This window comes from Lepus europaeus, chromosome 4 (genome assembly GCF_033115175.1).
Source record: "Lepus europaeus isolate LE1 chromosome 4, mLepTim1.pri, whole genome shotgun sequence".
Taxonomy (NCBI): Eukaryota; Metazoa; Chordata; class Mammalia; order Lagomorpha; family Leporidae; genus Lepus; species Lepus europaeus.
The window spans coordinates 18,186,950-18,208,232 of NC_084830.1; the positions used below are offsets into that span (position 1 = coordinate 18,186,950).

At 51.4% G+C, this 21,283-nt stretch overlaps 1 protein-coding gene across 6 annotated transcripts in view; it reads left to right on the plus strand.

Annotated features, from left to right (window-relative positions):
• MTSS1 (MTSS I-BAR domain containing 1) overlaps window positions 1-21,283 on the plus strand; it is a 171,348-nt gene that overhangs the window by 111,082 nt on the left and 38,983 nt on the right. The gene's annotated exons all lie outside the window — the stretch shown is intronic.

The window sequence follows — 21,283 nt, forward strand, 5'->3', positions numbered from 1 at the left end:
TGAGCCGCTGGCCTCGCTCATGTCCAGGAGAGCCCTGTAGTTCATGCGGATCCTTTCACTTCTCCAAAGTCATCTTTTGGGATGATAGAAATTATTTAGAAGTTTCCCAAAAAAATATTTCTGGCTCTCGGGAGATGAGCCATTGAACTTGCTTCAGGGTGGGGGTCCCAGGTAGTGCTGTGTCAGCCCATGGTGACTATTGAAGGCTGCCAGTGATGGCCCAAGGCCATCTGGGAAGTGGCAAGGTGGGTGACAAGCTGAGGGGTATGGTGAATTGAAGGGAGCCAAGGGCTCTGGGGTGTTCTGTCACGGACAACAGTGGGGGTCAGCACATGCACCTGTCATAAAGGAACCTCACCCCTCACCGTGGTGGAGCTGTCCGCAGACAGTGGAGGAGTGTGTTCACAGCTGGATCTGGGAGGCTCCTCACAGCAGCACGCCTGCGCACCCAGGTGTGAGGTTCCTTTGCACTTCTACCCACTTTGGGGATGCAAAGACTCAGCCAGCAATCCCTGCAGCTCACCTCCTTCCTCCTCTCCCAATCTCCATCTCCGTACATTCCCCTGTGAGTTACAGATCCGTTGGTATCTGTCTCAAAAAGACAACTGAGGGATGGGCATTTGGCCTGCTATGAAGATGCCTACATTTTATTTAGAATACCTGGACTCATTGCCTAGCTCTGGCTCCTGGCTCCTGGCTCCAGCTTCCCTGCCAGTAACTCCCTCCCTGGGAGGCAGCAGTTACAGCTCATGTGAGACCTGCATTGAGTTCCGGGCTCCCAGCTTTAGCCCTGGGCCAGTCCCACCAATTTTAGGCATTTGGAAAGTGAGCCAGTCGATAGAATTATGTGTTTTCTCTCTCTTTGTCAAATATAGTAATAATAGTAATAATAAAAGACACTGGATGGGCAGGGCCCTGGGTGAAGTCATGTTTAGTGTTGATCTGCAGAGGGAGTTGGTAAGAGTCACGTGCTGGAGGGCTGTCCCTGTGGGTTTCGGTGTAGGTGCACACGTGCACGTGTGTTATTTATATAGCATGTAGATGCAAGGCACAAAATTATATATATTTTTCCCTCTGCAGCCTTCCACTTGTCTCACTGAATAGCACCAGAGTCCCTGGTGCTGTTTCTATTTGGAGTAGCAGTGGCAGTCATGAATTTCCAGGTGGCAGTGAATGGCTGGAATTAGAAACCAGCTCTCTATTTAAGACGTGTTTTCATTTTGTTTAGCTTCATTGGATACATGGCAGGCATTGCCCAAGCCTCGACTTTGTGCTTGGAACGAGAAAGGCTCTTCCAATAAGAACGCCTTTCCTTCCTGTACCCCTGCTCACAGCACCCAAGGGTTCTGAGCCGGGCTGCCATCTTCCTTTAGGCTGCAGGTGAGCACGTTCTCTGGCCCTGTGGACATTCGGCTGAGCCCCGATGACCGTTTGACACGGCAGATAGAGAAGAAATCCCGAGGCCATGCTAATAAACAGGGCTGCGCCTCAGGGCCCAGGCAACTTTTAGATTCCATGACTGCTCGATGTTGAAGGTTCTTTGGAAAGTGGCTTTAAGGAATCTCGGGGCTTAGTGTTGAGAATGCCTTTTGGTGGCTCCCTTGTCCTTCTTTACATTCTGCCAAGTGACTGTTGTCATGGCAACAGATCTGCTTGCAAAGGCTTTTCTAATAGCGTAGAAGGAGACCCAAAGCTTCCTGAGATTCTTAGTAATTATCTTCTAAAAAAATATGTTAATATTGGGAACATTTGAATGGTCCTGTTCCATCCTTATGAGGAAGTTTGAGGTCTCTTTCAGCCCCATATCTTAAAAGACTTGATTTTTTTTTTGTTTGACTTATTTTTGTGCATATTCTTATGTGGAAGGACCATTATTCTACTAGTAATGATGCTTAAATGTTTAATTTTTATTTGAAAGGCAGGCAGGATAATCAAGCATTGATTGAGATATCCTTAATTAGATTGAGGAGTTAGGTGTGCTCTTTCTATAGGTGACCCTGCAGTTCAAACCCAGCCGGCCTCCTGGAGATCACAGCTTTAGGGGCTGCAACTCCTGTCCTCTTTGTCTTCACACCACCAGGCGGAGGGCATCCACGCTGAGCCCAGTACGTTTGAAGACGCTCTCATCGCCCTCTCTGGGGAGCTCAGATTTAGCTCTGCAGCCAAATTGTTAGAAGGATCTGTCTGCTCTTCTGTACAGGATACTGTCTTTTTTTTTTTTTTTTTTTTTTTTTTTTTTGCTTTTCCCCATCTCTTTATCTGCAAATATCTATTGAGCCTTTTTCTGGGTCATGCATCTTGCCAGACACTGAAAATGCGTGAATGGCTCGGACATAGTCGCTGCCTGCGAGGTCACCATCGAGTGGAGGACATAGGCCCTTGAAGCAGTAAGCCCGGTACAACACGTGTGGCACATGTATGAGCAGTGGGAAGCAGGCCGTGAGCTGGTGGTACCCGGCCTCCTGAGTCTCTCCTTGCTTCCCTCCCGCCCTTCTCCCACCCTGATCTGTATCTCTCGCAGGCCTCTGTGCTGCTTCCAGATCTCTGCACAGAAGAGGAGAGAAGCTTAATCAGCGCCCATCTTCCTGCTGAATCGCTCTAAGGCTCCTTAACCATTCCAGGCATGGAGCGGGCCAGTGGGAACCAAGGGATTCTGTCTGACCCTCACTCTTTTTTTTGAGCTATTCTGCCCACAGATGTTGCCTGATGCTCTTTTCTGCGGTGGATCAGAGCTGCAGTTTTGCTCAGTGGTAGGAGGACACCTGGTCAGCCGAGCCTGGTGTTGGAGGGGAGACTAAAGGGAGGGCGGGGAAGCTTGGTGATCTGTGGGGCGGCAGCAGGACAAGCAGTCCCACAGCTCTCCCACTTCGCGCCTCCAAGTCCAGGACATCTGGTCCCCCTGGATTTCACCTGGCAGGGTGTCTCTGTGGTGGTGGTGTCCTCGGGGAGGTGGGGAAGGCATACTGGCTGCTGAAATACTCTAGTCCCTTCCACTCAGGTCGGCATCCTCTGGGGCCAAATCTCCGGCCCTGCCAGACCTCCTCGGTCAGAATCTGTGTGTGAGCACAGCTCCCTGGTGGTCCTCCTGCATGCTACGATTTGAGCAGTTGCATCTTTGGTTTTGCTTTTGAGATGTTGGACTCAGGGTTGCAAATACAGGGGGTGCATCCTGCCCTCCTGCCTTCTTGGCAGACATTGCTAGCCGATGTAGGTCTTGGGTTTTCCATCGAAGCAGAACTGCCACAGCACCCACAGTGTAGTGCTCTAGGCATCCATTATCACCTGATCACAATGAAACCGGGAGGCAAACCCACTTGCTTCCCTGTGTCTGTGAAGAACTCATCTGGAGACCGTGTTTCGCACTGACCCTTAAGGGATGAGACTAGGACATTCATCATTTCCCAGGGCAGAGGGAAGAACACCGGGCCCACAGAATGAACAGCCATTGGCAACTCCAACCTAAGCACAGTGGCAACACATCTGGCCCAGTTTGTCCTCAGGCTGGATGGTAACTTTGAATAGAGCAGGGAGGGCCATCATGCTATGCTGGGTCCTGCATAACCATGGGACCCATCGCCAACCCCTTGGTCTTACAGTCCTGTTGCCCTCTTCGATGATGGAGCCAGCAGTCAGGATTAAACCATTTGTTCCTGGCTGGTTTCCTTTTTTGCATTTCTTGAGAAGAACAGTTGCTATAATGGGTGTGAGGAGGAATAGGATGCAGGAGGAAGGGTAACCCAGACCATCCAGTAAACGGTTTGCCTCCTAGTGTGTGACCAGCTCCCAGGGGGATCCAGTTTAGTTTAACCTCAAGGGGTCATCTGATGGTGGGAATTGTGTCCCATTTTCATGGAAACTCAAAGCTGGGAGAATTTTAAAGCTGCATATTTTCTCTGCCACTCATAGCAGTGGCTTCTGATCACCTGGGACTCTGTATTTTTCCCAACCAAGTTTTGTAAGGTCTTATTTAATGAAAAAATTTCTTTGTAAAATAATAATTTTACCCCCTTTCTCTAGAAATAAATAATGTAACTGTTAACCTGGGATTGGTTTTACCAGACTTGATATAATTGTCACTAAAAGCAAAGGACTCTGAGTGGTTAAGTCAGCCTCAGTAGTAATGAGGCTTATAGAAAGACCAAGAACAGTCGGGTTTTCTTTTCTAAGCTTAATTTATGGATTTTTATTGATTTGAAAGGTAGAGTGACAGAGAAAGAGAAACAGAGATCTTCTATCTGCTGGTTCATTTCTCAGATGCCCACAACAGCTAAGGCTGGGCCAGGTCAAAGCTGGGAGCCCCATGGGCCTCCCATGTGGGTGGCTGGAACCAACTTCTCCTATGTAGGTGGCAGAGATCCATGTGTTTGAGCCATCACCTGCTGCCTCCCAGGGTTCACCTTTTTAAGGAAGCTGGAATGGAGGAGTGAGCACTTGAACCAGGAATGCCCACATGGAATGCGGGCATCCTAAGGGTTGTCTTGACTGCTGTACCTCAACACCCACCCTGAGAGTAGTTTTAAAATCTATGTTACTGGGGCGCATTGTGGCGAAGCAGGTAAAGCCACTGCCTGCGATGCCGACATCCCATATGGGCACCGGTTCATGCGCCAGCTGCTCCACTTTGATCTAGTTCCCTACTGACAGGGAAAAGCAGCAGAAGATGGCCCACGTGTTTGGGCCCCTGCCACCCCTGCAGGAGACCCGGATGAAGCTCCTTCTTCCTGGCTTCAGCCTGGCCAAAGCCTGGCCATTGCAACCATCTGGGGAGTGAACCAGTGGATGGAATACCTCTCTTTCTGTCTCACCCTCTTACAACTTCACCTTTCAAGTAAATGAATAAATCTGTTTTAAAAATATGCATATCATTACTGCTTGACTTTGAAGCTCAGTTTGGGAGCTAGAAACTAAAGCTGGTTATGCCCTCGCTTTACACAGAGCAGCTGAGAGGACTGGGCTCGCCTTGCTTGTAGGGACTTAGGGACTCTTTGGCTGTGTCCTGGTGCTGCTGTGTTTACCTGCTTGAGCCTTCTCCCTGCTCTGTTTGTTCATGAGAGCCAGCCTTTTCTCTGCTGCTTCAAGGTCAGAGATTGAGTTGTTCTTTTACCTCTGCTTGGTGCAGAAGCCACCCAGACTTTCATTCAAAAACCCATTTGGCGGAGCTGGCATTGTGGTGTAGCAGGTTAAGCCTCCGCCTTCGACGCCAGTATCCCATATACGGGTGCCAGTTCAAGACCCAGCTGCTCCACTCCCAATTCGGCTCCCTGCTACTGCACCTGGGAAAGCAACAGAAGATGGCCCAGGTCATTGGGCCTCTGCACTTATGTGGGAGACCCGAAAGAAGCTTTCGGCTCCTGGCTTTGGCCTGGCCCAGCCTCAGCCATTTGGGGAGCGAACCAGTGCATGAAAGGTATCTCTTCCTGCCTCCCGCCCCTGCCACTGTAACTCTGCCTTTCAAATAAAAGAAAAATAAATCTTACAAAACAAATAAACCATTTGGCTTTTGAGATAGAAATGGAGGAGGAAGAGAAGAGAGTACATCTGTGTGCCACGTAGTGACGTATTGGTCAACAACAAGCCGTGTGTGTCCACAGCCCCCTGAGGTTTTATGGCCTCGTTTGTGTGAGTGCACTCTGTGATGTGCGCACAACGATGAAATCACCCAGCGACCCATCTTGGATCGTAGTCCTGGACTGGATGTGTCCAAGCCTGCTTGGGTCCATGTTTCTAGAAAATGAAGGCATCCTGAGTTCAGCCAAGCTGGATGTGAGGCTGTCCCTGGGGCTCTACCACGGATGCTCCCTGCTGGGGTGGGCTGCAGAAGAGCGAGTGGCTGAAAAGGGGATTTGGGGAAGGGTCGTCTGTGTGAATAGCAGTGGCCCCCACCACAGGAGGCAGGCGGGGGTGACTGATACAGAAGTCTGGCCTGTTCATCCTTGCCCCAGGGCCTTCAGTGCAGACCAGCCAGTCCATACGTAGTCTAGCAAGCAAGTGGCCAAGATGTGGTTTGGATCTGGCTGATGAACACAGAAAACTGAGTGGAAGGGTATTATTTTCCCTAGGTTAAAGGATGGGGGGCTGGCGCCGTGGCTTAACAGGTTAATCCTCTGCCTTGCGGCGCCAGCACACCAGGTTCTAGTCCCAGTTGGGGTGCTGGATTCTATCCCGGTTGCCCCTCTTCCAGGCCAGCTCCCTGCTATGGCCCGGGAGTGCAGTGGAGGATGGCCCAAGTCCCTGGGCCCTGTACCCGCATGGGAGACCAGGAGAAGCACCTGGTTCCTGGCTTCAGATCAGCGAGATGCGCCGGCCGCAGCGGCCATTGGAGGGTGAACCAACGGCAAAAAAGAAGACCTTTCTCTCTGTCTGTCTCTCTCTCTCACTATCCACTCTGCCTGTTTAAAAAAAAAAAAAAAAAAGGATGGGGGTGGAGGAAGAAAATTGATAACTCCCCATATGCCAGCAATTTCTATCAGTGGCAGGTATTGGCACCAGTGACATGTCCCCAAGAATGGAGTGACAGGCCTAACCGTGGATCAGCCCTGGATGCAACTCTTGAATTCTATGTGATCTTGGGCAAGCCTGTAGAACGAGGATGATGATCCCTACTTTATGATAGCTTTATGAGGAATACTTGAGATTTATCCTGCAATGGTCTGTCACATTGCAAGCACTGTTAGCAATTCCTGCTACCTTGGAAAACAGCAAGATTGCTTCTTGAGTGATGATAAACTCGGCGTACTCTGGGGTAGTTCAGAGATGTACAGAAACCACTTAAAGGAAGAAAGTTGCTTGTGGGCCAGTAACACACGAGTGCGAGCTGCGTCTAGGGGTGAGAAGCTGGAAGGGTTGGCGTGTGTCACAGGAGATCTGGTCACCAGTGGAAGCAGAGCAAGAGGCCAGATTGAGGCCACACAGGGGCTCGCACTGTGGGGTCCCAGCGTAGCGGCATACTTTTGGGGGCAATGGGTATGGCGGCTCTTTACTCTGGTCACCCAAACACTTGGCTCTATTCTAGTCCCATACCTATCAGGCCACCTTCTGAATTGTCTGCCGGCCCCTACAGGCTGCCTGAGAGATAACACCCAGACTTGGCTACTGTGTGTCTGTTACATTCTGAGAAAGAAGGAAACACACGTGGCGTAAGCATCAGGCCACATCTGCTTTGCTGGCATGAGTCGGCACCTCAAGTCAAGCTCAGCTCCAACGGGAGCCTCTTCCTGTGCCCGTGTGGCAGAGGCAGACCATCGCAGTGGGAATTCACGGCGGCAGATGTTGGCAAGCCGGTCAGCATTTCCTGGGTGATGCTCCCCAGGGCTTTGCAACCAGGCCCCATTCCCTTCAGGAATGAAGGCAGGAAAGCATCCTGTTGCAAAAGCTCCTGCCATGGCTTTCCCCCCGTGGGAGCGTGTCCGTGTTTCTGTGTTTCCATATTACTATTCTCGCTTTGCTTTTAAAACAGCAACAAAGAAAGTGGAATATTGGTCTCTGTGGCTGCCAGTGCTGCGCACGCCAAAATCTCTCGTGCTTGCTGGTTGGAAGGCACCAGATGGTGGTAGGATTGTGTGTGGTTTTGTTTCCTCTGCCGTTTGAAAAGTTGTGAAGCGGGAGAGGCCGAGAAGTGGGAGACTGGCTGCAAGATTGTCATCTGGGAACAGTGTACAGTACCTTCCACCCCGAGCGTGGGGTCGATGGCACCGTCCTGCAACGCGCTGCCGACCCTGCCCCACATTTGCCGAAAGCCCAGTATTAGCTGCACATAAACACCAGCCAGCTTGTGCAGTAGCTACCCAGCCACGCACAGCGGCTGCTGTTTGTTTGTTGTTTTGGAACAGCTAATCCCACACACGTTTCTCTTCCTTGAAGATGGCCGTAGGTGTCAGGATTGCCCTTGTTGTAGAAGGCAAGTTGCACTTCCCTTGTTGGGGGCTCTCAGGGTTTATTTTTGAAAATCTCCTGCAAGGGTTTGACTTTTGTTCTATGGAATCTCTGTGACTGGAAGCACCATGCGTATTTTTTGTCTGTTTCCTTGAAATCTGATTGTGTTTCTTGTAAGGATATTTCGTGGTCTCTATGGCACACACACAAACGTTGCAGTGGGTTTGAAGTTGTTTTCAGAGCTAACGTGGGAAACAGGAAGCTGTTCAGTGACTTCAGGGTGAGCAGGGTATAGTGAACAGAGACAGGATGCCCGTCTCGCAGTGGCCTGTGATCTGTGTACACCTTGTAATACCGGGAGCTGTTACTTCTCCCTCTCCTCTCTGTAGTTAAACAAATAGAGGGCATCAAATAATGCCACCTTTTCCTGGTTGTCCCTCTCTCCATGCCCAAGGGTAAAAATAAAGTGCTGATGGAGCCGGAAGAAGCATCATGTGTTTGACGTTCTTAATATCCTGAGAGCCCGCTTTGACCTTCAGTGCAGGCAATAGTCCCTAATAGGAACCAGCTGTCTCACAAAGGCACAGCTGATGAACACGGATGAGTTCCCTGAACAAGAGAAACAACAGCGAGCCTGGAGTCCCGAGTAGCTTACCTGGTCACCGAGGCCAGGCTGCGACGCCAGACAGCAAGGAGCCGCTGCCTTGTGGCTCCCCATGTTTTCTAAGGGACTTTTAGCTCCAAGGTTGCTGTGAGCACCTGCCAATTTTTTTTTAAAGATTTTATTTGAGAAGTAGAGTTACAGACAGAGGGAGAGACAGAAATGTCTTCCTGACATTGGTTCACTCCCCAAATGGCTGCTACGGCTGGCGCTGCGCCGATCCAAAGCCAGGAGCTTCCTCTGGGTCTCCCATGTGGGTGCAGGGGCCCAAACACCTGGGCCATCTTCCACTGCTTTTCCAGACCTCAGCAGAGAGCTGGACTGGAAGAGGAGCAGCTGGGACTAGAACCAGCGCCCATATGGGATGCCGGTGCTGCAGGCAGAGGATTAACCTACTGCACCATGGCGCAGGCCCTAAGCACCTATCATTTTTAATGTGAGATGAGATGGACATTCCACCAGGGGGCCGTGTTACTGTGTAACATAGTGGTGAGACCAAGGTAGCATTTCCCAGATCTTTGCTGAGTACAGAAGTGCTATCCTGTCTCTGGTCCAATGTGGGGACCCCCCTGTGCCCACCCCCAGCTGAGGTCTGGCACCCGAGGGCTCCTTACTGGTCATTGCTTGTTGGTCTGGTGAGAGTTGTCCAGCTAACGGCCTCCAGGGCTTTGCCCGCTGGACTGAAGCTGTGGGTAAAGCCGGGTCTCTCTGAGCTAGAGCATCACTGGTGTGTTTCTCCAGGCATAAGAATCGCGCTCCCTCCTTTCTTTATTACGATTCAGGCTCCCACTCACGTACCATTTTAAAACACGTTTACTCTCACTTTCAAAGATGCTGTACCGTCACTTAGCGTGGTGAAATTAAGAGTCCCGAACGTGCCAGCGAGACTGCAGAAGGAGGGCGCTCGGCGTCCTGGTCCAGTCTGACGCTCGCTCGCTCGCTCACGCTCTCACGTGTGTGCAGAGCTGTGTGCTGTGTGGCGAGTGCCCGCCTCCAGGCATCCCCGAGGGCGGCAGATGGCGACACCAGCCCCGGCTAGCCAGCATGGCCGCTGATCACGCGGAAGCGACTTCTGCGATGCAGGGCGCGGGCAGCCCTCCAGCCAGCGTCAAGATGAAGACACCTGAGGTTTTAAGACTCGTGGGCTCAGTGAGAACAGGGGCTTGAGAGGAAGACGAGCGAGAGGCTGCTTTCTCATAGGCTGAAACTGAACTATGACAGCCTGTCACTGACCATTGCAGAAGTGATCCTGAGTGCCTGAGCGCTGGCTCCAGGCCTAAGGAGTTTTCCTTTTCGTTCTTGGCTGGAAGGAAGTTGGGGAAGCAGCTGTTTTGAGCTTTGCAATATACAAGAGCCAGCAGCCAAGGGAGGTGTAGGGCCAGGAACACCTTTGAAAGCTGATTACCCAAGGGCAGCTGCTGGGTTGTTTGGAAGGGGTGAGGACCAAGGGGTGGGGGCTGTCTGGAGTTGGCTTTTCATGAGCCTCTGGACACCATAGCTTGGAGTTCCATCAAATCCACTCTGGGGATGTGGGAGCTTGCCAGCAGGTCCCCCAGCCCTCCTCTGGGCCTTTGGTCTTCTGAGTTGCTCAGGAAGAAGCAGCACTTCCGGCCTTCTGCGCTGTTAATTTGTTTTCTGTGTACCGATGCGCTGGCTCCAAGGGGAAGGCGATATTAGACGTGGGAGGGCTGAGGGTTATTGTTTAGTGGCTGGGGCATCGTATGGAGGGACGCTTTGGCCTGGCCAGAATTAATTACCCTGGCCTCTGCCTTCGTGTTGTTCTTGCCTGGTTATTGCTACATAAAAGCTCTGCTTAATTGGCCCACTGATACAAGCAGTGTTCTTATTTTCTCTATAAAATATATCAACACCTGCCTTTAGTAAGCTCACAGCTGGGGAGCTTCTCTCTAGTTCAAGGGCATGGCTGAAGGTTTGTGGAAAAATGGAACAAGACGATAAGTTTATTTTGCTGCAAAACATTTTGAAATCCATGCACAGTTTGTTTTCATCATACACATTCCTGTAAGCTCTTTGAAGACCCAGCTATGTGCACCCACTTCTCCTACCTGAGTTGTAGGCTTAACCAACACTCAGCTGTGTGCTGGCTGAGGGCTGTGGATGCAGGGACTGTCATGAATTAACTTAATCACGAGGTTCATAAACCTTTGGAATAGGGGTATGAAAACCAAGATTTGGTGTTTTGGTGCAATGGGATATTCTGCCACTTTTAAAAAAACTTATTTATTTTGAAAGAGAGAGAGAGAGAATGAATCGGTCAGAGAGCAATCTTCCATCTGACTCTCCAGATGGATGCAATGGCCAGTGCTGGGCCAGGCTAAAGCCAGGAGCCAAGAGCTTCTTACAGATCTCCATGTGAGTGGCAGAGACCCAAACTCTTGGGCCATTTTCTGCTGCTTTTCCCAGGCCATCAGCAGGCAGCTGAATGAGAAGTGGAGCAGCTGGGACATGAACTGTGCCCATATGGGATGCCAGCAGCATAGATGAGGGCATCACCTGCCACGCCACAGTGCTGGCCCCTAATCTGCCATTTGCAGTGCTGGCAGCCAGTATCAAGCTGCCGGCTGCTCTGCTTCAGATCCAGCTCCCTGCTAATACGTCTGGGAAAGCAGCAGGTGATGGCCCAGGTACTTGGACCCCTGCCATCCGTGTGACAGACCTGGACAGAGTTCCGAGCTCCTGGTTTCAGCCTGGCCCAGCCCCAGCTATTGAGGCAATTCGGAGGGTGAACCAGTGGATGGAAGATCTCTTTCTCTGTCTCTTCTCTCTCTGTCATTCTGCCTTTCTAAAGCATAATTTTAAAAAAAAATTGTTTTTAAAATAAGTGGAATGCTTAGAGATGATAAATGTAAATTGCTCTCTCTCCTTCTCTCTCTCTCTCTCTCTCATACACACACACACATACACACACATACACACACACAGAGATTGTCAACAGATTAAGTATGAACGAGTTAGTAGTAAGGTTGGAGACAAAAATTTCACAGGTAGCCCAAACTGGATCCCTAGATGATGTAGTTTGGTTGTGATTTATGTGACAAAGATGGAAAACAAAAACAAAAACACAACAACCAGCAGTTAGCATACCTATTTTTAAGAGTGCAGCCATCAACATTTGAGTCTAAGCAAGTCAGGTCCTTGCCAAGGCCACACGGCCAGCAAATGAGGGAGCTCGGCTTTTTTTATGCCACTTTTTTCAGAGCTGAGCCCTTCACCCTTTGGTTCTGCTGCTTATCCTCCGGCTAACTCGTGGGATGGCAAGAGTGTGTGCCCAGACACGGGATTAGCTGTGGTGAGAATGCTAGGGCTCGCGGGTCATTTGGGGTCTGCAGCCACCCAAATGTATGAAGGGAGGGCGAGAGATGGGGATACACCTGCTCCGAAGGCCCCAGAACTCTTGGAGGTCGGCGTCGGGGAGAAGGAAGTGGGGCCGAGACAGATTGGCTTTGGCAAGAGATTCCCAGTACGGTGTGTCATGGGGAGGTGGGGAGGGAGGCCTCCTCTCATATTTAGTGTACGTGGTAGTTAAGAGCCTGGGAACCGTGTATTTATGTCTCTTTGATCTTTTACACTGTGACCAGGTGAGTACAGTCAGCAGTTTGACCTGTGTAACAAGCTGTATGTCAGGGGTCCCTCCTGCTGGGGAGAGGGGGAGAGGGCTCCCCCTGGGGTTGGGGCTGCACGGTTCCTGTTTGTGTCTGGCTTCACAGATTCCCAAGACACTTTGGGGGCTGGCAGACAGTTCCTCACTGGCCAGTGCTAAGAGAAGTCATAGGCCACTGAGAGGTTATGGGTTGTTCTGTTTTAAATTTTTTGTTTATATTTATTTGAAAGGCTCAGAGACAGACAGCTTTCGTTTGCTGGTTCATTCCCCCAAAGCCTATAATAGCCAGGGCTGTTCCAGGCCAACACCAGGACCCAGGAACTCAATTCAGATCTCCCATGTGGAGGCAGGGACCCAGGCCATCGCCATAGGTGCATCTTAGCAGGAAGCTGGAATCAGAACCAGAGCCCAGACTCGAACCAGGGTCTGTGTTATGGGATGTAGACACCCTTGGGATGTCTGAACCACTGCGCCAAATGCCTGCCCCTCTGCTTGCTTTCTTATCCCCCCACCCGCTGCCCACTGAGTTCTTAGGAGTGCTTGTCAGCTGCAGAGACTGGGGTCTTCTGCTGCCTTCCACCCTGCCTAGTGTGGGCCCCTCGGGCTCCCTTTCATGGATCCTCCTACTATTTAGGACTGCAAGATAAGCTGCCTTTAGTTGAATTACTGTGTCCCCGAGGCTGTATGGGAGGGAGCCAGTGCCTGTTGACAGTGGGGAAATGTCAGTTGTGTGTTTTTCAATTAATGTTTCTTTAATGGCAAGTGGAATCGTTTTTCATTATGAGAACACGAAGCTGCCTGTTACCTCTGTGCTTTGCAAGCTGGGGGCAGGCACAATCTAATAGCTTTCCATGGCTTCTCTGATAAGTGTGGGGCAGCAGCCTTTCCAGCTGAGTGTGTCCGTGTGGCTCCCCCAGGCCCGGCCCCATCACTGGCAACTCCTTGTAGGAGAAGGACACGTGTTCTTCCAACAGGCGCTTCTCAGCAGGGGGGCCCTTGGGCGAGTCTGGAGGCCCTTGGGCGAGTCTGGAGGCATTTCTGGCTGCCATGACTTGGAGGCTGTCTCTGGCGCCTAGAGAGCAGATGCCAGGGCTGCTACAAACATCCTGCAGTGCGTGGGACACACAGCCGAGCATGATCCTGTCCGGAATGCCAGCAGAGCTGAGTGGAGAGCCCCAGCCCTGGACGGGCAGCCCTACCCGGCTCGCCGCTCCTGCAGGGAGCGTTCTCTCCTCTGTCTGACTCCTGATGAGCCTTCCCACGACGTTAGCACTCGGAGAGACAGCGGAGCAGCACAGTGACTTACTGTCCCCGTGAGTGTGCACCAGACGGTTCTTACATCTCGCTTCCTCCGGCTCTTGCAGTCCCCGCTTGCCACCTGCCCTTCCTGGAGATCGGACGGACACTGCCTATTAGTCCCCTGCCGCGAGGGGAGATGGAGGCCCCTGGGAGGGACGGGGTGATGCCACTTGATGGCCGCCACCATCCCGCTTTTCCTCTGCGAGTGGCAATGTGAAGGTGTAGGGGGACGGAGCAGTGGCTCCGTGGCCTTTGCTCTCCTGATTTCCTCGTCCCCTCTCTCCCCACCCCCGATACACATTGGACAATTTATATTCTGTTTGGGACTTTAATTGTCTCTTTGTCCTCAGTTGGGAATGTCTCCTGCTTGCCATCGTGGGGAGGAGCCTCTTGGTGTTAGTTAAAAGCAGGGTTGGGACCTTGCCTGTGTGGGTCACCAGCAAGTCTGGGGACCCTCCTGAGCTTCTGTTTTTGTTTTGTATAAAGTGGGATCGCTCACTCCTTCCCTATAAGGTTGCAGTAAAGCTGTGCACCCTGTGCTGTTGCATAAATATCACCCCCACCCGTCTGTGAGCCCCTCGGGATCTGAGCCGTGTCCTCCTCAGCTTTAGAATCTTGTTCGTCCAGCTGCATGGCAGGTGCCTGTGGTAGGTAGAAGGCTGAGTTCCCAGTCCTTGGCACCTGTGCATGGGACTGTCTGGCCATGGTCTTTGCAGACACGGTCAAGGTGGCAGTAGATTGTGACTGGGGGGCCCAGTCCACTGTGAAGAGGGGGAGCTTGGGCCCAGGTACACATAGAGGGGAGAGCGCCTTTGTCTGTGTCGCAGGAGGTGGCCCCAGGGCCACCGAGGCAGAGATTGAAGGGTATGGCTGCAGAGCCATCAGACGCCAGGAGTAGGCAGGGGCACCTGACTCTGCTGACGACTTGAATTCAGATTATGGAATATGTGCTTCGAGGGACCTTGTGAGGGCGGTGCCAGGAGGCTGATACAGAACTCGGGAAACACGGGAAGGATTGGTCCAGTGTCTGCGTGTGCAGAACGCCTCGTGTGCGTACTTTGGCCCTGGATCTTTTTACTGCCTGCTTTCTCTCTGATTGTCTCCTTTTCAGATCACCCGTTTTGGTTGTCGTGCTATTTTTGTGCTATTGTATTGTCAGTGCCTCTGCTCGTTAAAGAAGAGGGCTTTACACGTGTCCATTCCTGAGCTGCCGCCTGGAGTAGCTAATGCACGTTGCTTTCAGCAGCGGCTTGGCTCCTGGTTCTGGGAGAAGGCATGGGAGGCCATTGCTCCTTTCCTCTTCTTCCAACTGGCAAGAGACGACCAAATCAAAGTGGCTTCAAAAATAAATATTTGCTCTTGCAAAATAGGAGCCCAGGCCTAGAAGGAGAGCAGAGTTATGGTGGCAGCTAAGAGAGGTCACCAGGAGCCCTTCCTGTCTTCTGAAACTCATCTCTCTCTCTCTCTCTCTCTTTTTTTTTTAAAATTCATTTATTTGTTTTGAAAGTCAGAGTTTAAGAAGAAGAGACAGAGAAAGATCTTCCATCCACTGGCTTACTCCCCAGATGGCTCCAATGGCCAGCACTGGGCCAGGCCGAAGCTAGGAGCCAGGAGCTTCTTCCAGGCCCCCACCCCCACCCCCGTGGGTGGCAGGGGCCCAAATATTTGGGCCATCTTCTGCTGCTTTTCCCAGGGCATACGCAGGGAGCCAGATTAGAGGTAGAGCAGCCAGGACATGAACTGGCACCCATATGGGATGCCGGCATTGTAGATTCACCTGCTGTGTCACAACACCAGCCCCTCATCTTTATTTATTTGTTTGTTTTTATTTATTTGAAAGAGTGACGGAGGGAAGGAGAGACAGAAAGCCATCTTCCACCTGCTGGTTCATTCCCGAGGTACCTGCAACAGTCAGGGCTGTCGGGCCAAAACCAGGAGCTTCATCTGGGTCTCCCATGTGGTTGTCAAGATGGCACTAGAGCCATCTTCTGCTGCTTTCCCAGGTGCATTAGGGACTGAAACTGACACTCTGATATGGGATGCCAGTGTCACAAGCGGCTGCTTAACCTGCTGAGCCACAGCGCCAGCCCTGGAGCCTCATCTTAAAAGTGGCAGGCCCTCTGACCATGTTGATGGCTGACTGCCTGGGTCCTGTGGGGTTTCTCTGGTGTGTTTCTCTTAGATTAGGAAATCCCCCAGAATCACCCCCATCAGCCTTCTTTCCATGTCTTCGTCCCATCCCTGAACCGCCACTGCCTGATGGGAGTTAGCATCGTTAGATTGAATCTGTGCATAACTGGATACTGGAGCGTCGACCCCAGGGCCTCTGCACTCGCTCCAAGTTCACAGCCTTCCTCCTCGGCTTTGGTGGGCAGAGAAGGGCACACAGCCGTGTGCACATTCGCATCCCCAGAACCTGCGCTATTGAAGGGGAAGGGGCTCTGCAGAGGTATCTGGGAGAGGATCCGAGACAGGGAGATCGTCCTGGAGGACCCGGGTGGGTCCAGCATAATCACAAGGGCTCTTTTTTTTTTTTTTTTTTTAAAGATTTATTTAATTATTTGAAAGTCAGAGTTACACAGAGAGAGGAGAGGCAGAGAGAGGGGAGGTCTTCCTTCTGCTGGTTCACTCCCCGATTGGCTGCAATGGCCGGAGCTACGCCCATCTGAAGCTGGGAACCTGGAGCTTCTTCCAGGTCTCCCACTCGGTACAGGGGCCCAAGGACTCGGGCCATCTTCTACTGTTTTCCCGGGCCATAGCAGAGAGCTGGATGGGAAGTGGAGCAGCCAGGTCTCAAACCAACGCCCATATGGGATGCTAGTGCTTCAGGTCAGGGCGTTAACTGCTGCACCACAGCGCCGGCCCCATCACAAGGGTTCTTATAAGAGGGAGGCGGGAGAGCCGAAGCCAGAGAGAGAAATGTCTGCACAGAAGCAGAGGTCAGCAGAGAGAGGTGTGTGTGTCGGTGGCTTTGAAGGTGTGAGGAGGGGCCCTGGGCCTCGCGAGGAAAGCAGGCAGCCCCTGAAGCCGGAGGAGGCCAGGACCCAGGTCCTCCACTGGAGTCCTCAGATGGAGCACAGCCCTGCCCGTGCCCTGATTGCAGCCCAGCGCATCCCGTTGTGGAATTCTGCTTTCCAGAACTGTAGGGTAGTACATTTGTACTGCCTTACGCCTCTGTGCTGCAGCCATTTATCATGGCAACAATAGGAAACTAAGGCGCCATTGTTGGTCCCGACTGACCTGGAATCCATATAGGCCTTTTCTAAGACTAAGCATCTCATATTTATTTGAACTCTTTTGTAGTATACACAGAAGATACATATTTATGGATTAAACAAAAGATAAACCGAGACCCTGTTCTTGCCTTTGGATAGGACCAGCGTGGTGATTAGCTCTCAAAATGCTAACGGTTGGTTCCTTCATTCAGCATTACTTTGCGGGTGCTGCAAGTTCAGAAATGGGTAGGATCTTGTCCTCACTCACATGTGGCCGAGTGCCTCAGCCAGCCACTTGATTCCGTGGATGTTCTGTCACACCAGAGCTCTCGCAGATGTCTTTCCTGTCGGTGGCTAAAGCTAGTTTCTTCTGAAGACTAGCTTCCTGTTCAAACTTGCTGATTTTTTTTTTTAAGTTCTAGCAAGGGTTGGAGAGAACCTCAGATATGATTAAGCACTTCCACGGTTTGACCTATTTTTAGGTGCCTGTGTCCCAGGGAGCAGCAGTAGTTCCAGCAGAGTCCTGGGATCCACAGGATGTCCTCTGCCTCCTGCCCTCGCCACAGGGGCACCAAGACGCTGCTGTTGGGGCGTTTTTCTCTGTGGTTCTTTTTCTCCTCTGTAGAGCTTCCTGCAGAGGCACGGTGGTGTCGCGTGTCATGACGTAGCTGAGCTGTGTCTGGGAGCTTTGGGCTTTCCTGGGGATGGATGCCATCTGTGGAAAAGATCTGGGAAGGGAACAGAAGTCGTGGAGCTGGGGAACTGACCTTCAAGGTGATGTCTCCAGCCTCTTAGCTCCAGTGAGGCGTGGCTGATCCATGGAGCTGCCCATCGTCCCTGGGCTCTCAGTACTGGTGCTAGGTCAGTAGGGTGGACGGCTACATCCCCATGGTACCAGTTAGCTCTAAGCTCGTGAACCAACATTTGTCAACCAGCTGTAAACCCTAACACCCATACGATGTGTAGAGAAGGGAGTTGGGTGTGGTGTTTGCTCTAGGCTTGTCGCTGCTCCTTCCCAGCTCTTGGTCTGTAATGAGTGCCCTGTAGCTGGGTGGACAAATGCATAGATGCTGGATATTCAGCCAGGGTTCCAGTTCTACTTACTAGTGGTGGAATGTGGACAGATTACTTAAGGTATGAATGGGGGGGATGATGGTACCAACGCAGCTGGGCATATCGGGAGGCCTGGATGAGTTCATGTGTGCAGGGAACTTGTGCCAACACCTGGTATATCATGAGCTCCAAGCAAGGGCTTATCTTTTTTTTTTTTTTATATTATTTATTTGAAAGGTAGAATGACAGAGAGAAATGGAGAGAGAGAAAGAGATCTTCCATCTGCTGGCTCACATCCCAAATGGCCACAAAAGCCAAGGCTGGGCCAGGCCAAAGCCAGGAGCCTGGAATTCCACCCGGGTCTCCCACGTGGGTGGTAGGGGCCCAGGGATTTGGGCCATCTACTGCTGTCTTTTCAGGTGAATTAGCAGGAAGCTGAATTGGAAGCAGAGCAGGCAGGACTAGAACTGGCACTCTCAAATGGGATGCTGTGTCACAGGCAGTTGCTTTAACCACGCTGCGCCATAACGCCACCCCCTTGTCTTTCTTTAAACATGGTTTGCCAGCATTTTATATGACTGCGTGTTATTCCACTGCATGACAGTGTTCTTGGTATATATACTCAACGAAATCTCTATCATGGGATTTTACCTCCAGTTTTTCACTGTTGTAAAACAGTATTTTAGGACTACCCTCACCAATAGGGATTTTCTTCCATCCATTATTATTTTCTCAGGTTAAATTTCTAGGATTAGAGTTGCTGAGTCACAGAGCACGCATATTTGTAATAAGACTTCTCTTGCAAAATGCTTACCAAATTTTCCTCCAGGAAAGTACTAGTTTACATTCCCAACAGCAGCGAGAGAACATGCCAATTTTCTTAGGTGGCTAAGTTATTAACTTTTAATCAAATGAAGGCCCAGGAAAAATAGGAGATATTTCCCTAGGGAGAAAGCGTTCCTCATCCTTGCTTAGAAGCAATAAAAACTTAGCAATAAAAACCCAGGGAGAGGCCAGTGTGCCGGGAGAGCATGTGAGCATCGCGCCCCCTACTGGCTCTCCCTGTGCAGCAGTGTGAACTACTGCCGCTGGAAACAGGGAGGTGGTCCTGTTGTGGGCAGGAGCCAGGGGGTAACGGACGCTTTTTTTTTTTTTTTGACAGGCAGAGTGGATAGTGAGAAAGAGAGACAGAGAGAAAGGTCTTCCTTTTTGCCGTTGGTTCACCCTCCAATGGCCACTGCGGCCGGCGCATCTCGCTGATCCAAAGCCAGGAGCCAGGTGCTTCTCCTGGTCTCCCATGCGGGTGCAGGGCCCAAGCACTTGGGCCATCCTCCACTGCTCTCCCGGGCCATAGCAGAGAGTTGGCCTGGAAGAGGGGCAACCGGGACAGAATCCGGCGCCCCGACCGGGACCAGAACCCGGTGTGCTGGCGCCGCAAGGTGGAGGATTAGCCTGTTAAGCCACGGCGTCGGCCAGGACGCTTTCAAAAGATGTCTGGTCACGGACAAAACCTGCCTTGGGTGACATTTAGTTGCTGCTCAGGTTTTGTTCTCAGCAGGCAGATGGGATTTGCCTGCCAGGTTAATATTTGGAGACATCTTGGGGTGTCAGTTCCGGAAGCGGGGTGGAGCAGGGAGCCCCGCTTCTGCCTTTAGTGAGTAGAGGTCAAGGGTGCAGCTAAGCATGTCACAATGCACAGGACAGCTCTACAGCAAACAGTCGTTTGGTCCAGAACTGAATGTGTGTATGTGCACATGTGCAAAAAGTCCGTGGAAGTGTGCACTGTGAAAAAACTGCATAGATTTCAAGACCTTTTGCAACAAAACGCACTCATCTTTGAATTCCAGCTTCCCATGAGCTTCTGGGAATATCCCCATAGTATTCAAACTGAGAAACCCTGTTGTTGGGGAATGGAAACATTTTGCCTAAGACTGCTTTGCTTACAGAGAAATAAAATCAAGAAATACTAATATGTACTATCTGTCACTCTTAGTGTTATCTGGTTGTAGAAACCTGTTTTGCCAAATAAAATGGAAAACATGTGGGACCGAAACACCGAGTTGGCATTTCTGGAAGGGCAAGCGCAGGAAGACTGAGCTCACAGATATGAACAACCTGAGAGGCAGTGTGTTTTGGTGCCCTGGCTTGGTCAGACCTGCCAGACATTCCTCCAGGTTTTCTCTCGTCTGTAAGAAAGCGGGCTTCGTTTGCCGCGTGCCCCCAGTTTCACAAGCACCCGGGTTTTCCTCGTTTGTATAGTGGTGCTTCCAGAGTTCCACGCCACATGACCATCTGTGCTTCTCATTCCCCACCCCACCCCACGCTCCGGTAAAAGCATCATCTCTAGGGGAGGAGGAGGAAGAGAAGAACTTGCAAGAAATCATCTCAGAGAAGGGTGTGCCTGCTGGGAAAAGTATGACGAGAATTTCAGAAAAAGCTAACTGCCGCAACTTCCCCATGTATCTGCTGAGCTCTAAGACCCGTCTCTCCCTGGTGTCCCCTGGCCCCTTGGAAATCGCACTGTTTCATTTTGCTGTAGCCTTGCTTTTCTCCGAACAGCCTGTGTTCTGGAACATGTATCTTGAGCTAATTAGCTGTTGCAAATCATGGCAACAAGATTGTTTTTCCAGAAAAGGTGGGCAGGAGTGATGGCTTTCTGCCAATTATCAGACGCCTCTTGACCCTGTTCCATGAGAAGGAGTATAAGTCAAGGAGTATAAGTCAAGACTCATCCTGGGCCGGCGCGGTGGCTCACTTGGTTAATCCTCTGCCTGTGGTGCCGGCATCCCATATGGGCGCCAGGTTCTAGTCTCGGTTGCTCCTCTTCCAGTCCAGCTCTCTACTGTGGCCTGGAAAGGCAGTAGAAGATGGCTCAAGTGCTTGGGCCCCTGCACCTGCATGGGAGACCAGGAAGAAGCTCCTGGCTCCTGGCTTTGGATCGGTACAGCACATCGGCCATAGTGGCCATTTGGGGAGTGAACCAATGGAAGGAAGACCTTTTTCTCTGTCTCTCTCTCACTGTCTGTAACTCTACTTGTCAAAATTAAAAAAAAAAAAAAAAAAAAGACTCATCCATGGATTGTCGGGTTGATTTCCAGACCACAGCCAGCACTGCTAAAGCACCCCAAACAGAAACTATTAGTGTGACACACAGTTAAGAGTCACCTTAGGCCGGCGCCGTGGCTTAACAGGCTAATCCTCTGCCTTACGGCGCCGGCACCCCGGGTTCTAGTCCCGGTTGGGGCGCCGGATTCTATCCCGGTTGCCCCTCTTCCAGGCCAGCTCTCTGCTATGGCCCGGGAGAGCAGTGGAGGATGGCCCAAGTGCTTGGGCCTTGCACCTGCATGGGAGACCAGGAGAAGCACCTGGCTCCTGGCTTTGGATCAGCACGGTGCGCCGGCCGCAGCGCGTCAGCCACGGTGGCCATTGGAGGGTGAACCCACGGCAAAGGAAGACCTTTCTCTCTGACTCTCTTCTCTCACTGTCCACTCTGCCTGTCAAAAAAAAAAGGTCACCTTAGCTCTGGTGATAGATATGTCGCCGTACATGTGTGTATGCATT